We start from the raw sequence: 16,892 nt of genomic DNA, 5'->3' as shown, positions 1-16,892 counted from the left end.
AAAAGTATTTAAACTCTCAATATTTTAACTTTTTTTCATTTCTTTTAGAAAAGGCCAATATACCTGTCACACTTCGGGAGTAGAAATTCATACTTGTGTGCACAAAAAAGAAATCATTGAAAATCAAGGCCAAAGGGGTAGAAAAGTGCAATTTTTTCATAAGATTGAAAAAAAGGGAATGCCAGTTCTCAAAAGAAAACACTAGGCATCCAGCAGTGGATAAAATCTGGGTATCAAAGGTTGTTTTTGGAGATTCTCACAGTGTTTTCCCAGGCCAAGTAAAAAGGAAAGTGGGAAAAATTGTCTGTATAATTTGGACAAATACACTGCAGTTCATCATTTTGTTCTGTGACCTGTATTCACTGGCTCCTGTCTATATGTTGAACATACTTTACCTACCTTTTTTTTCCCAGCTTGTCAGTTCACTTTACATGTTAGTATGAGGTTTATACGGGTGAGTGGGATAAATTATAATAAGGATAAAGCATATAGATTCAAAATTGTCAAAATCAAGCTCCATGTGTACTCTTTAACTTTCTAGGGAAGATTTTTTCTGAATTATACAGATAATTGCTTCATCTCTTCTGTTCTTGACCTAAATAAATGTGTTTACATAGTAGACATGATATCAAGGTTTAATAGTTGTATCAAGAATTGGCACATAAAAAAAAATTGATGGACCCTCGGCCTGGTTAATTTAGCTACTCTGGGGCCTCAGTTATCCAGTTTGACTTTTGACATGACCCATCTTGCCTTGTAGCCAGTGCTGTGTAGACCTGTGTTAAAAACAATTGAACACATGAAGAGTTGCAGAAAAAAAGTATTGTGATGAAGCAGAAATGTGAAGTGTTCAACCATGTGCTTCCTGCCTTTCTGCTTCCTTTTTATGTAGACTTCTATATTTCATCCATCCTGTCTAAGAAAAAACCTGCACATTCTACCTTCAGAGCACAAAAAAGTATATAACGTTCTACAACTTAGACTCTCACTGATTGGAGAGCTTGTGGAAAACAAACAGACCATGCCATTAAATGAAACTAAAACTTGAGTTTGCCTTTTTAACTATTTATGTTCTAAGTTAAGCTTTGATAACATTCAAATGTCAAATTCTCTCATTCTTATAAAAGATTGAATTAATTGCCTGTATTTATTTTAGCAATTATTCAATGTATTTCCAGTATAGGATGTATAGTATAATTGAATTTTTTTGTAAATAAAATATTTTTGATAAGATTATTGCCTTTTTTTCTAAGGGAAGGGGGAATTCAAACAAAATGAAACAAAATGTTTTATTTTGATTGTAAGGGTATGGATTTAAGAATGGGGTATATAGAAAAATAAACATTGTTGGTCAAAGATAATGGAAGTCGTTTAATGTTACTAATCAGAAGGTAGAAATCTCCAAAGTTGGTATAGTTGGAAATCTGGAAAAATGAGAGAGAGAGTCCCAATTAACACAACCTTGTCTTTCTTTAATCTTCTCTTTCTTCTCCTTCCCTGAAAACAGCCCAAATTTAGGCAAAAGTTGCTTTATTATAGTAATCTGTCATAGTGGGAAAAAATTCACCAATTTTTCAGAGACGTCATAGGCAAGTTTGTTATAGCATTATTTACAAATAATAACAAAAACTTAAAATAAGATTTAATGATGAGGGAAATAAATAAATGAATTATGCCATTTCCAAACAATGGAATCTTATTACCCATTAAACATAATGTTCTCAGAATATGAAGTTGTTGGAGAAATGTTACATTAAAAATATATAACCATTTTGTACAGTTAACATCCCAATTTTGTAAAATCAAAAATGTTTAAACGTGATTATCTCTACTCTTGGGAATATGACCGATTTATATTCTGTATACATTTTTGTATTTTCCAAGTACCGTAATCATGTATTGCTTTTATAATCAGAAAAGGACAATAAATATTGCTTTCTTTAAAAAGTGGGTTGGGGCATCTAATAGCATTTCCTGGTTTGAGGAGCTTTAGTGGTAATTAATTCATTTTACTACTTATCCCTCAAATTCATCTTATTTCCCAATCCTTTTTATTGTTCGGTTCCTAAGAATCCTTTATTACCTCGGTACAGTTACGTTAAGAACAGAACACTATAGCCACTGAACATTATTGCCACTCTAGACACCAAAATAGTGATGCTTCTAGTCCCAGTAATTTACTGATAAAAGTCACTTGGTGCTGTATTAGAGGTTGTCAACCTTTTAAGGTAAAGAGCCAGATAGTATACAATGCAGGCTTTCCTGGCCGTATGGTCTGTCATGTGACTACTGAACTCTGCATCCATTGGCAATATGTATACAAATCTGTGTGGCTGTATTCCAATAACATTATTTAATGGATACTAAAATTGAATCTTGTATAATTTCCACATGTTAGAAAATATTTTTCTTTTGGTACTTTTCAATCATTTAAAAATTTTAAAACTATTCTTAGTTTACTAGCATTACCAAAATAGGTGGTGAGCCAGATCTGGACTGCAGGCCATAGTTTAACCACTCTGGTCTTTAGGAATCTGTTGACTTCTTTGTACCATTGAATTCTCACACTGACACCTAATTTTTGAGCACATGCCATGTGTCAGGTACTGCCAGAAACACATTTTATGGGTCAACTATTTTATCAATAGTTCTCACTGATAAAATTAAATGAGAGACGTAAAATCATAAAGCTAGTGAACTGGAATTTAAGTCCAGGCATTCTGATGTCAGACTGACCCTTTAAACTAGCGCTATTCAAAACGTCTTCCTCTTTCAAAATCATCAGCATAACCTGGGAATTTGTTAGAAATGTAAATTCGTGACCCCACCCCAGACCAATTGAATCAAAATTTCAAGCTAGGCCCTGGAATCTGTCTTTAAGAAGATCCCCAAAACTTACTCATATTCAAGTTTGAGAAGTGCTGCTTTAATCTAGTATTTTATATAGTTTCCCTTAGACTAAGTATAATTTCTATGATAACTCAATTCAAAAATTTGTATTTTCCTATTGAACTTTTCTACTTTTATTATCATATATGTATGTTGGTAGATATCTGGTTTTAATTAAGTTTACTGAACACCTGTCATAATCAAGAAATCAAGAGGTGTACATTTTCTCTATCCCCCAAAAGCTTATAATTGTGCAAGAGTGATATAATTATATGAGCTTTTGACACAAAATGAAATAATAGGAGTGTAAATAGTGGGTATAAAAATAGAAGGAATGAAATGTACAATTAGTTCTGTAAAGGTAGGCTTCGAGATAGCATGGTATTGAGGTGATTCTTAAAGATGTGCAAATTTGGGTGGGAACTAGGGACTTTTAGATGAAAAGAATCATATGGGAATTAATATGGGCAATAGAGGTGTGATTCTGATATGCGATTTTAAAACAGAATTGACAAGTTTAATTAAGGTATAGGCTGTGTTTTAAGTAAGAGTTGAGATTTAACTACAGAAAGTAAATTTCAGGGTGGGTCATGGAAGACAATAATCCAACTGGGAGGAACACTAGAATGTGATGTTTAAATTTGAAAGATCGTAGTACATGCAGATATTTTTGAATAGGGTGCTACCATTGTTGTAAACTGAACTACTTTATGGTGTTTTGGATTTGAATATCCCACATAAACAATTATGGTTATAACATGATTTGGTTCAAGTGCGCTTATAATAAACTGGTATTGTTCTTCCAGTCACTTGCTTGGCTACTCTCATCATATTTCCTCCAAATCTGCCTCTCGTTTCACATCCTCAGTTAATGAATAGCATCACATCCTGCCAGTTGCCCAAATACTATCTTTGCCTTCTTTTATACCCCCTGTAACCAGCAGGTCACTACGACCATTTGATTCCACCTCTGCCTTGTCCTTCAAATTCATCTCTCACATTGGTTAAGATGTTCTGTATTTCTTACCTGAACTGTTAAAAACACTTCCTAAATCCTTCATGTTCCCCCACTTCAGTTTCATCCAATGGATTCTCTACATTTCTGTCAAAATTATCCTTCTAAGGTCTAACTCTGAATACAAAGGTTTAACTTAATCTCAGTGTCAACAAGATAAAAGCATTAAATGTTTAAGAAAGACTCGGGGACTTTCCTGGTGGCTCAGTGGTTAGGAGTCCGCCTGGCAATGCAGGGGACACAGGTTCGAGCCCTGGTCCGGGAAGATCCCACATGCTACAGAGCAACTAAGCCCATGCACCAAAACTACTGAGCCTGTGCTCTAGAGCCCGCTAGCCACAACTACTGAGCCCATGTGCCACAACTACTGAGCCTGTGCTCTAGAGCTCGTGAGCCACAGCTACTGAGCACATGTGCCACAACTACTGAAGCCTGCGTGCCTAGAGCCCATGCTCCACAACAAGAGAAGCCACCGCAGTGAGAAGCCTGTGCATCGCAATGATGAGTAGCCCCCACTCTCCACAACTAGAGAAAGCCCACACGCAGCAACGAAGACCCAACGCAGCCAAAAATAAATTAAAAAATTTAAAAAAAAAAAGATTCAGGGTTGATGATTATCTACTTATATCCTCTCTTGCAAGGCTTAATCTTCCTATTTTTGCAGTCTAACTAAACTAGATTTTTTGCTCCCTCTTGCACACACTTTGTCCTTCATCTTTGTTTGCATTTTGCTCTCAACCTGAAATGGCTTTTTCCCTCCCCATATCTATTTGTCAAAATTCTTCTATATTCTTCATTCAAGGCACAATTTTACTACCATCTTCTTCCCCAAATACCTCAACTTAAAGGGATTTCTTGCTCCCCTTCACTCTCATATTTCATTTTATCTCTGTCATGTAGTCCAGGCTTTTTCTTCTGCCTTATGCTATGAATATCGGTGCACATCCTAATATCCTGGTAGACCAAAAGGTTTTTGAAGGTGACGCTACATTTTCATCATTTTTGAATCCTCCTTAGTGACTAGCAATTTGGTGAATAAGCAAATGAATACATAAAAGAACAAGGAATAAAGGATGGACTCAAGTAATGAATTCTCTTTAAAGAAAATCTGTGGCATTCTTTGCACTTTGCTTACAGGAGAAGCTTTGTGATGTGAGAACTCCACTTTCTTTTTGATTTGGGCAGTGGGCTGGTACCTCTATCACCAGAAAGAGAGTTACCTTGGCATTGTCTACTAAGTTAAGGCATTCATTCAACAAACAGATTTTGAGTGTGATTATGTGCCAGACTTTGCTGGGATTTCAAAAATAATAAATTTTGCTTGCCTTCATGGAATTCTTTGAGTTTCTCCAGCAAACCATGCTCTTACCCTCCTGTGGGCATTTCCAAAAGCTTTTCCCAACCTAACTTCCTTCCCACCATCATCTTTGTTTAATTATCTTCTATACTACGTTTCAGCCCCAGTTCAATCATTACTTCCTCAGGGATGCCTTCCACAACTACCATAATGAGGTCCATTCCCCTATTCTATCTAATAGAACATTTTTAGTACTTATTTTTTCTCATCTCTATGATTCCTTATTTAATATCTGTCTCTCTTATCAGTGGATAAACTCAATGCAAGAAGGAACTGTGTGAGATTGTATCTGCATCCCATCTTCCTATCTTAGTATATAGTTTGTCACATGGTAGGAACTCAGTAAAAGCTTGTGAACTAAATAAGTGGGTGAGGGAGTGAAACTCCCAGTACAGCTTGAGAAACAGCCAGAGGGTTGAAATTCTATAAAAAAAAAAATCAAGCTCCCAGCTTTCCATTTATAAAGAACTGTCCAGGAGTTATAAAGAACTCCTTTATCCCTGGACAGACTTATAACTTAAGGCAGAAAGAGAAGATAGAGTTTGTGAGGCTTTCATAATTAAGAGAAAGGGACATCTATGGGTAGGAGGCTCTTTTTCAGTTATGAGAAAGGTGAAGCAGTGATTCACTAGAATTCCTGTAATGAGGATGCACAATCCTGAAAAAAATCACATTTTTAACTTAATAACTTAATGTTAAACGCTGCATTTCCTATTTTAGTTTGTGGTTCATGTTTTCCTTGATATATTTTGGGTATTTTTGACATGTGTTCCTGTGTTATCTGGTTTCCTGGAATATAAAGTCAGTCCTCTTACCCAACAAAAGCATTTCTGATAGTAAGTTTTGTCTTCAAAACATAAAATATATGGGTAATAATAAATGATTAACAATTGCTTAAATACAGCACATGTGAGGACTTTCCTATACGTGCACATTGGATATATTCGTGGAGCCACCTCTTTGCACAGCTAACTCTCATTTGTCATTTAAGACTCAACTCAGATATCACTTTCTCCAGAAATCTACCCTGTACCACTGCCACATATGTTCCATAGCACCGTATACTTACTATCTCTCTTCCACATATGATATTGTGTTACCATCATCTTGTTCTAGATTCTGAAGTCCTCAACTCCTAGCATAGAGCCTCTTACCTAGCAGGAACTCAATAAACATGGGTTGGGTGATGTTAAATGTATTTCTGTCAGAAAAAAATTATTGACAGTACAAGTCTGTGCAGATAAATATATATCCTTACTTTATAGAATTTCACTCATTCATATACTTATTTGACTTTCTACAAATATTTATTAGGATTTTACTATATACCAGGCTCTGTGCTTGGAAGGAAAACGCTTAAGGTAGTAAGTGCTTGCTTTTCCAGTGCCCTGAGATGATGAAAGATCTTCCATGAGATAAAAGGGTGTTATCCTTAGGCATGTTTCGGAAACACTGAGGATATCAAGTTTCTTCACTGAAGAAATTCTCACAAGCCTTCAGCGTGCTGATGAACTTTATGAATCAGCAAGACAGGCCCATTACGTACAGAAATCTTTACACTTTGATAACTATGGTATCTTTTCCACAAGGATGTTGGTTAATATCTGGATTAACACTATCATCCTGCAGTACACAGCTTAGACAATGCTGGTATACAATGCCTGACACCACAAGTTGGATTTGTTTGCACTCAAGATTGAGAAACAATACTCAGAGCTTAACCTGCTTATGACTTGAGTAATCAGCTCCAGATGTGAAGACCACGGGGAAAGAGGGAGGAGCTTGCAGGATATTTTGTTTCCCCCCTGAGCTATAGAAACAGGGTCTTCTCAGAAGAGTTTGGTTTACCCATTTGCTGTCAGAAAGCTCTCCACACTGTAGCTAAGACAAGCCTAAGTGACTTATTTTAGCTCTGCTATTCAGGGCAGCAAGGAGTTTAATCCTGATGTGTTGGGGAAAAGTACAGTGAGTGGGTGAGCCTGATCTCTGAAACAACTTTGGCAATGTATGACAGCAATGACTCAAAAGAAGAACAGTTGCTTTATAAAATAGGGGAAAGGTTGCATTTTATTCTCTGCCTCGGATTGAGTTGAGTCACAAGATCAAATGCAATCATTTTTTGACCAGATCAGGATAAAATTACACTACATGTGTTCAGTCTTAGAAAGAACAGAGGCATGAGTATGTCATGTAAGTACACATCCCATCTCTCCAGACATGTGAAGTATCTCTTTAACTAAAAAAAATAAAACAGCAAAAAAAACCAGATGAAAGCTTTCAGGAAATAAAAGAACTGGAAGAAGGACCTTTTGGAATCAAAGTTGACTGGCCAGTTTTATGAAACTATTAGCAGAATCAGTGTAGAAAGAAAACTTCAAGTTATTCAGTGCAACTCAGCTGCCTCAGATCTTTGTTGGAATGGGGAAAGGTGCAAAGAAAGAAAGGGAGAGGGTAGAAAGTCCAGGATCTTTATCTCAAAATATAAACTGCAATTCAGTTAACTTTAGCACCTTGTTCTCAAGGCTTCACAGCTGGCTATAAACCCTGAGGCTAGCATCTGGGTCTCTTTTACCCAGATGTTTTGGACCTGATTTGTAATGCAGGAAACCTCAAATCTGCAATTTCTGGGCAGTTACTCTACTCTTAAATTTGACATTGAGACTATGCTTGAATCCATTTCCGCCAAAAGGAATTGTAAATTATAAGCTCTAAGGCTTATGGGTCTTTGATATTTAGATTTTAAATAAAAAGCCACCCCGGGTAGTCTACCACAGTACCTGAAATTTTCAGTACCATTAAGAAATATCATAACATGTCAAAAATGGAGATTCTAAAGTTCTCACCCCAAAATGAAGTTTTACCTTATTACTCACTTTGGAAGTGCACAAGGCCAGAACAAGTTTAGAGCTCTGCTTCATGGTGTATTCAGGCTTTGCTCACAGATGTACTTGTATTCAAATGATTACACTGCTACTTATCAGCTGTAGAAACTTGAGAAAATTATTTCACTTTTTTGGGCATCATTTCCTCATCTAAATGATAATGGGAATGACATTCACCTCTTAGAGTTATTGTGTAATTAAGATAGCATATGAAAAGTACCTAGAAGTAATACTTTCCACATAATAGAGGTTTAATACAGTTTTCTTTTCTCTCCCTTCTTTCCTAAACAACTAACTGCATTAATGTTCCTTTCCTCTTTTTTTTCTTCATTCATTCCTTACTGTTTTCTAAAATTTCTTCATTCAGCAAACCACTAGACCAAGGACTGGGCCATTTAACTCAAATATAAAGGACTTTTACTTCTCAAAAATGCATTTTAATTCACCCAATTTGGGGCTTCGCTACAGCCTTAAGATTTTCTCTAGAAATAGGTGGCCTTCTTCTCCTTTAGACGCAAAGCAGGACAACTGCTATAACTGTCTGTTCTGACCTCCAGAAGAACTCAGTACAGACAATTCTGCATCTGACAAAATAAATGCTTCGGAACATCTAAAGTGTGGTCGGTGGGCCAGTAGGAAGAGTATGGCATTGTCATCCGATGGATTTGAGTCCTGGCACCACTGTCTGTGTTCTGGTTGACTGTGAGTGGACACCCCAATTTCTTCATTTATAAAAGTCTAAGAACTTCCCTCTACAAACCTCATAGGATGTCAGAAATTCAGAGAAATTCTTCCGATTTGAGTTCTTGTTATTAGTTCTGAGCATTGGAAGGAGACATTCCGATTTTCCCATGGCACAGGTCAGATGAGGGCCTGAGTCATTGTGGACACTTGTCTTCATCCTCATTGCTACCACCCTAGCCACGCTGCCATCATCCTGTGTCTATTGTCAGAGACACCTATCTATCTATCTTTCTTCCGCACTTGCTCGTCTGTATTTCTCCAGGGAACAGCCAGTGTGACATCATGTCACTCGTGTGCTTAGAAGCCTTCAGATGTCTTCTGTCTCAGGACGCCCTGCTCCATAAGGTCCTACATGATCTGCCTTCTGTCTGTTTCCATGATTTCCTGTTGAACTTCTATCTTTCTTCCTTACTACACTACATATTGGCAGTCTTTGTTTCTCAGCCACGACAAGCTTGTTCCCACTTCGGAATCATTACCTGTAGCTCCTAAAGCACTCTTCTCTATGAACTTGGCATGGTTGGCTTCTTCCTGTCATCTAGGTCATCTCCTCCAAGGGGACTTGAGGAAGAAATTGTGATTCGCTGAGCTCAGCTCAGTATCCCTCCTCACCTAAACCCACAAATCAGTAATGAGTCTCTTGGTGAACCCTTGTGAACATGACTGCTGGAATGCCAACTCCCCCTGCCTTCCACTGACTTTACTTCTTACAGGACACCTAGTCTCCGAAGTGACTGTCCAAGTCCTTTCCTTCCACGAGAGGGTGTGATGTTGCTCTATATGCTTGGCACCCCACTGGGCGACCTCTGAAGCTGCCTTCTTGCTCTGTTGCAGCTTCCACTTAACATTGCTTCCATTGCTTTGCTCCTGCTGATGTTTCTTGTGGTCACCATTTCTACTGTCACTTGCACAATGAACATGCTCATTACAGCCGCCCTTTCCAGTTGGTCCTCCGCAGCAACTTTTGAATGACTTAAGAGTGTAGGTGGCAACCCATGAAGATTAAAACAGATTCCTGGACTTTTACACCGTAGTCCAGGACTGAGGTCTTTTGTTGTTGATTTTTCTGAAGTCTAGAGATAAGCACCTAGAAAAATACCTATTTACAGTGTGTCTTCCATCCAATTCCTCAGTAATAATACTTTGAAATTAAAATTTTTATTTTCCAGATGGTTTATTAGGTCTGCTTTTTGAAAAAACAAACAAACAAACAACTGAAAGATAGTGTGGGAAATAGGAATGGACAGAGGAAAAGTTGTTTAAGGTGCAGTTGAAACTAAGGCCCCAGTCTATCCCTCAGAGCTTCTAGAAATGGAATGGCTCTGCAGAGTTTTCCTAAATTTAGGCAAGGGGCCCATGTTTTTGTTAATATCCCTCCATATCAATCAGTAATTGGGTGAAGGATATTCTGGAGTAGAGACAGGGGAAAAGAATTCAGAGTTGGGAAACTCCCAGGGAGTAACTCAACTATCATTTAACAACAGATAGTACTATTAGTAGCTGGGGGCATAAGTACCTCTGTCCTAAAGCATGGAAATAGGAATTGCCTCTACTATAGTGTGCTCATTAAGAATGCAGATTCGAGGTGATTAGAGCTTTTTTGGTTAATAGACCCTTGGTGGACCTTAGGAGTCTGTACATCTCAACAACAGCCCAGAAAATTCTCATATAATTTGTACTTCTGACTATGTTTTAGTAAAAATTACTTCAATAAATGGTGAAGTCCATGTCTCAACTGAAAGAACACTTCTCTTAATACTCTTCCTCTCTCCCCATTCTCAGTCATAATTTTCCTGTTTATCAGAAGACCTTCTCCTTGCCAGATTACCCAGGATAGATCTTTATAAGTACAAGGCCCATTTCATTTTTCCCTCAATTGCTTCTCACTTTTTTTTTTTCCTGAAGAGGTTGTAAATTGATGCCAATCTCTCCAAAAGGCAGCAAGCCCAGCTCTAACCAACTTGTGATAAAAATATTACATTTTATTACCAAAACTTGGGACAAAATTTCAGGGCCTCCTGGAGGGATGTCATTGACACTCTTGGCTATTCTTTAATGAAAATTGAGTGAGAGGTTGTCCCCAAATCTGCTCTGTAAAAATGTGCTTTATTACACAAAAGTAAGAATGGTGCCTCCAGCTGCTTTCTTCAAAGTCCAAATGTGGAGGGTTATTTGTGCCTATAAAGAACATTTGTGCTAGGACTGGAAGTCCAGAGTCACAACCTTTTAGATGTAGCTGAAACTAGAGAGATTGTCTAGCCATTGTCATTCTTTATCTCCACATCCTCTTGTATTTCAGAAGAGTAAACTAAGAACGCTGAGAACCCTGAATCTGAAAAGAGAAGCAAAGCAAATTTTGGTGCCATGGCCTAGACCTAAATTCAGGTTTTCTGAAAATACAAATTCAAGAATCCTTTCTACCAAGCTAGGCAGGCATAGCCAAGGATAACTCAAGGATAAAGAAAATCTGTCCATGTTCTCTTATTATACGGCAGGAGAATCCTTTGTGGAGAAAGACAGCTTAATCAATTCCAATCCCTCTTACTTAAGAAATAAGTCAAGATAATCCTTTCTCATATAAGATAAATCCTTTCTAAGAGTTGTTGATACTACAGTCAATAAGAGCTTGACTAGAATGACCTGTACCTGTTAACCACAAAACATTTCTTTTTGGAGCTAACATTTTTTTTGAATTAAAATGTTCATTTTAAGAAAATTGTAATTTTAATACCATTGTTAGAAATAATACAGAGAGGAGTGGCCAAGATGGCAGAGTAGGAAGACCCTGAGCTCACCTCCTCCCAAGACACAACAAAGTTACAACTATTTACAGAGCAACTATCATTGAGAACAATGATAGTTCTAGTCTTCTAGTCTGAAGACTAGAAGAAAAGATATTCCACAACTAAAGATATACAGAAGGAACCATGAAGATACAGGTAAGAAGATAGTTAATATACCCATACCCCTGGGTAGGTAACCCACAAATGGGAGGATAATTACAATTGCAGAGGTTATCCCCAAGGAGGGAGAGGTCTGAGCCCCACATTGGGCTCCACAGCCCCAGGGTCCTGCACCTGGAATATGAGCCTCTAGAACTTCTGGTTTTGAAGGCAAGTGGGGTTTAGGTACAAGAGAGCCAGAAGGTTGTAGGAAACAGAGACTCTGCTCTCAAAGGGCACAGGTAAAAGCTCATAATCTCTGAGACCTAGTGCAGAAGCAGTAATTTGAATAGACCCTGGGTCAAACTCACTTGCTGAACTTAGAGAACTTTTCAGAGAGGCAGGAGGCAGCTAGGACTTCCCTAATGGGTGGTAGCCATTTTGGGGAGCTTGTTCTGCCACGAGGACACTGATGATGGCAAGTGCCGTTTTGGAGTCCTCCCTCTAGCCTATTAGCAGTGTGGACTTACTTAGCCACAGTGCACTAGCACCAGCTCTGAGATATCCCAGAACTCAAAACCAGGTATATGGGAATTGGACTGACTCACCAGCAAGCCTGCATCAGCCCTGTTACCCCCTGGGCACTGCAGCCAGCCATGCTGGTATCCAGCCTCACCCCCCAGCAAACCCCCACCAGCCCCAGAACTCCCAAGGTCCTGGTGAGCTCCAAATACTGTACCACCAGGCCATGTATATAAATCCCATGGTAACCACAAAACAAAAGTCTAGAATAATACACACACACAAAAGAAAAAAGAATCCAAATATAACACTAAAGATAATCATCAAATCATAAGGGAGGAGTGCAAACAAGAAGAAAGGAACAAAAAAGAACAACAAAAACAACCCCCAAATGATTAACACAACGGCAATAAGTACATTCCTACCAATTACTTTACATGTAAATGGACAAAATGCTGCAATCAAAAGACATAGAGTGGCTAAATGAATACAAAAACAAGAGCCATATATATGCTGCTTACTAGAGATCCACTTCAGATGTAAAGACATATACAGACTGAAAGTGAGGGGTGGGAAAAAGGCACTCCATGAAAATGAAAACTAAAAGAAAGCTGGAGTGGCTATATTTGTATCAGACAAAATAAACTGTAAAACAAAGACTGCAACAAGAGATGAAGAACATTATATAAAGATAAAGGGATTGATCCAACAAGAAGATATAACAACTGTAAATATATATGGACCCAACATAAGAGCACCAAATACATAAAGCAAATATTAGCAAACATAAAGGGAGATATTGACAGTATCACAACAATATAGTAGGAAAATGTAATGCCCCACTTACATCAATAGACAAATCATTCAGACAGAAAATCAACAAGGAAACACTGGCTTTAAATGACATATTAGATCAGATGAACTTAATAGATATATATGAAACATGCCATTCCAAAACAAACAAAAATGCTCATTCTTCTCAATTGTACATGGAATATTATCCAGGATAGATAAGATGCTAGGCCACAAAACAAGTCTCACTAGATTTAAGAAGATTGAAATCATATCAACCATCTTTTCTGAGCACAGGGCTATGACCTATAAATCAACTATAAGAAAAAACAGTAAAACACACAAACACATGGAAGCTAAACATATGTGACTAAACAACCAATGGGTCACTGAAGAAAAACAAGAGGAAATCAAAAAAATTCCAGGAGACAAAAGAAAACAAACCACAATGATCCAAAGTCTTTAGGACATGGCAAAAGCAGTTCTAAGAGGGAAGCCTATAAGCTTACCTCAGGAAACAAGAAAAATCTCAAATAAACAACCTATCTTTACACTTAACAAAACTAGAAAAAGAAGAACAAACAAAACCCAAAGCTAGTAGAAGGAAAGAAATAATAAAGATCAGAGCAGAAATAAATGAAATAGAGGCTAAAAAAGTAGAAACAATCAATGAAACTAAGAGCTACTTCTTTGAAAAGCTAAACGAAATTGATAAAATTTTAGCCAGACACATCAAGACAAAAATAGAGAGGGTCCAAATTAAAAAATCAGAAATAAAATAGGAGAAGTTATAATCAACACCACAGAAAGACAAAGGATCATAAAAGATTACTACAAACAATTATATGCCAATAAAAGGGAAAACTTAGGAGAAATGGATAAATTCTTGAAATGTACAATCTTCCAAGACTGAATCAGGAAGAAAAACAAAATATTAACAGACCAGTCACCAGTAATGAAATTGAATCAGCAATTAAAAAAAGAAACCCAACAAACAAAAGTCCATGGCCAGACAGCTTCACATATTAATCCTACAGAATACTTCAAGAAGAATTAAAGACAATCTTTCTCAAAATATTTTTAAAAATTGAGGAGGAAGGGAAGCTTCAGAACTCATTTCATGAAGCCAGCATCACCCTGATACCAAAACCAGACAAGGACACCACAAAAAAGAAAATTGTAGGACAATTATCACTGATGAACATAGATGCAAAAATCCTCAACAAAATATCAGCAAACTAAGTTCAACAGTAGAGTAAAAGGATCATATACCATGATCAAATGGGATTTATCCCAGGGATACAAGTGATATACCCAAATCTGTCAGTGTGATATATTACATTAAATAATTAGAGAATAGAAATCATATGGTAATCTCGTTGGATGCAGAAAAAGATTTTGACTAAATTCAACATCCACTTATGATAAAATAAAAAACTCTCAACAAAGTGGGTATAGAGGGAACATATCTCACATAATAAAGACCAGGTATGACAAACCTACCGTCAATATCCTCACGATGAAAAGCTGAAAGCATTTCCTCTAAGATCAGAAACAAGACAAAGATGTCCACTCTCGCCACTTTTATTTAACATAGCATTGGAAGTCCTAGCCACAGCAATCACAAAATTAAAAGAAATAAAAGGAATCCACATTGGAAAGGAAGAAGTAAAGCTGTCACTGTTTGTAGATGACATGATTCTATACAGAGAAAATCCTAAAGATGCCACCAAAAAACTATTAGAACTATCAATAATAAATGAATTCAGGGATGTTGTAGGATACAAAATTAATATACAGAAATCAATTGCATTTCTATACCCTAACAATGAACTATCAAAAATGGAAATTAAGAACACAATCCCATTGACAACTGCATCAAAAAGAATAAAATATCTATGAATAAATCCAACTAGAGAGGTAAAAGACTTGTACTCAGAAAACTGTAAGACACTGATGAAAGATTGAGATGACAAATGGAAAGATATACCATGCGCATGGATTGGAGGAACTAATATTGTTAAAATGACCATACTACCCAAGGAAATCTACAGATTCAATGCAGTCTCTATCAAAATACCAATGGTGCTTTTCACAGAACTAGAATAAATAATTCTAAAATTTGTAGGGAAACACAAAAGACCTCAAACAGCTAAAACAATCTTGAGAAAGAACAAAGCTGTAGGTATCACACTCCCTGATTTCAAACTATACTACAAAGCTAGGGAATCAAAACAGTATGGCACTGGCACAAAAAAGACACATATCAATAGAACAGAATAGAGAGTCCAGAAATGAACCCACACTTATATGGTCAATTAATCTATGACAAAGGAGACAAGAATATACAATGGGGGAAAGACGGTCTCTTCAATAAATGGTTGTAGAAATACTACACATCTACATGCAAAAGAATCAAAGGAGGCTACTTTCTCACACTACATACAAAAACTCAAAAAGGATTAAAGACTTAAATGTAAGACCTGAAACAATAAAACTACAAGAAAAAAACACAGGCAGTGTTATCTTTGACATTGGTCTTAGTGATTTTTTTTTTTGGCTACTCAGGCTAGGGAATCAAAAGCAAAAATAAATGAATGGAACTACATCAAACTAAAAAGCTTTAAACAGTGAAGTAAACTATTAACAGAATTAAAAAGCTGCCTACTCAATGGAAGAAGATATTTGCAAATGATATATCTGATAAGAGGTTAATATCCAAAATATATAAAGAACACATAGAACTCAATGTCAAAAAAAAAAACAATTAAAAATGGGCAGAAAATCTGAATAGACCTTTTTCCAAAGAAGACACACAGATGGTCAATAGACACATGAAAAGATGCTCAGCATCACTAATCATCAGGGAAATGGAAATCAAAATCACAATGAGATATCACCTCACACCTGTCAGAATGGCTATTATCAAAAAGACAACAAATAACTAGTGTTTATGAGGATGTGAAGAAAAGGGAACCCTTGTCCACTCTTGATGGGTGTATAAATTGGTGGAGCCACTATGGAAAACCATATGGGGATTCCTCAAAATATTAACAAAAGAACTACCATATGATCCAGCAATTCCACTCCTGGGCATTTTCCCAAGGAAAACAAAAACAATAATTCATAAAGATAGATTCACTCCTATGTTCAACATAGCATTATTTACAGCAGTCAAAAAATGGAAGCTACCTAAGTGCTCATTGGTAGACAAATGGATAAAGAATATGTGGTATTTATATACAATGGAATATTACTCAGCCATAATAAAGAGTGAAATCATGCCATTTGTGACAATGCAGAGTAAACTGGAGGGTATTATGCTAAATGAAATAAGTCAGAAAGAGCAAGACATATACCATGATTTCACTTATACGTGGAATCTAAAAAACAAAACAAATAAACAAACATAACAAAACAGAAACAGAGTCATAGTTACAAACAACAAACAGGTGGTTGCCAGAGGGGAGAGGTTGGGGGATGAGTCAAATAGACGAGGGAGATTAAGAGGTACAGACATCTAGTTACAAAATAAATGAGTCATGGGGATGAATTGTACAGCATGTGGAATAGAGTAGATAATAAAGTAATATCTTTGTATGGTGACAGAGTCTAACTAGACTAATCATGGTGATCATTTTTTAACATATAGAAATATCAGATCACTATGTTGTTAACCAAGAATTAACATAGTGTTGTAGGTAAATTATACTTCATCAAACAAACAAACAAACAAGAACTCATAGAAAAAGAGATTGTATTTGTGGTTCCGGAGTCAGGGAGTGGGCAGAGGAAGAATTGGATGAAGG

The sequence above is a fragment of the Eschrichtius robustus genome, chromosome 17 (genome assembly GCF_028021215.1).
Source record: "Eschrichtius robustus isolate mEscRob2 chromosome 17, mEscRob2.pri, whole genome shotgun sequence".
NCBI lineage: Eukaryota > Metazoa > Chordata > Mammalia > Artiodactyla > Eschrichtiidae > Eschrichtius > Eschrichtius robustus.
Note: the sequence above shows the minus strand (reverse complement) of the source record.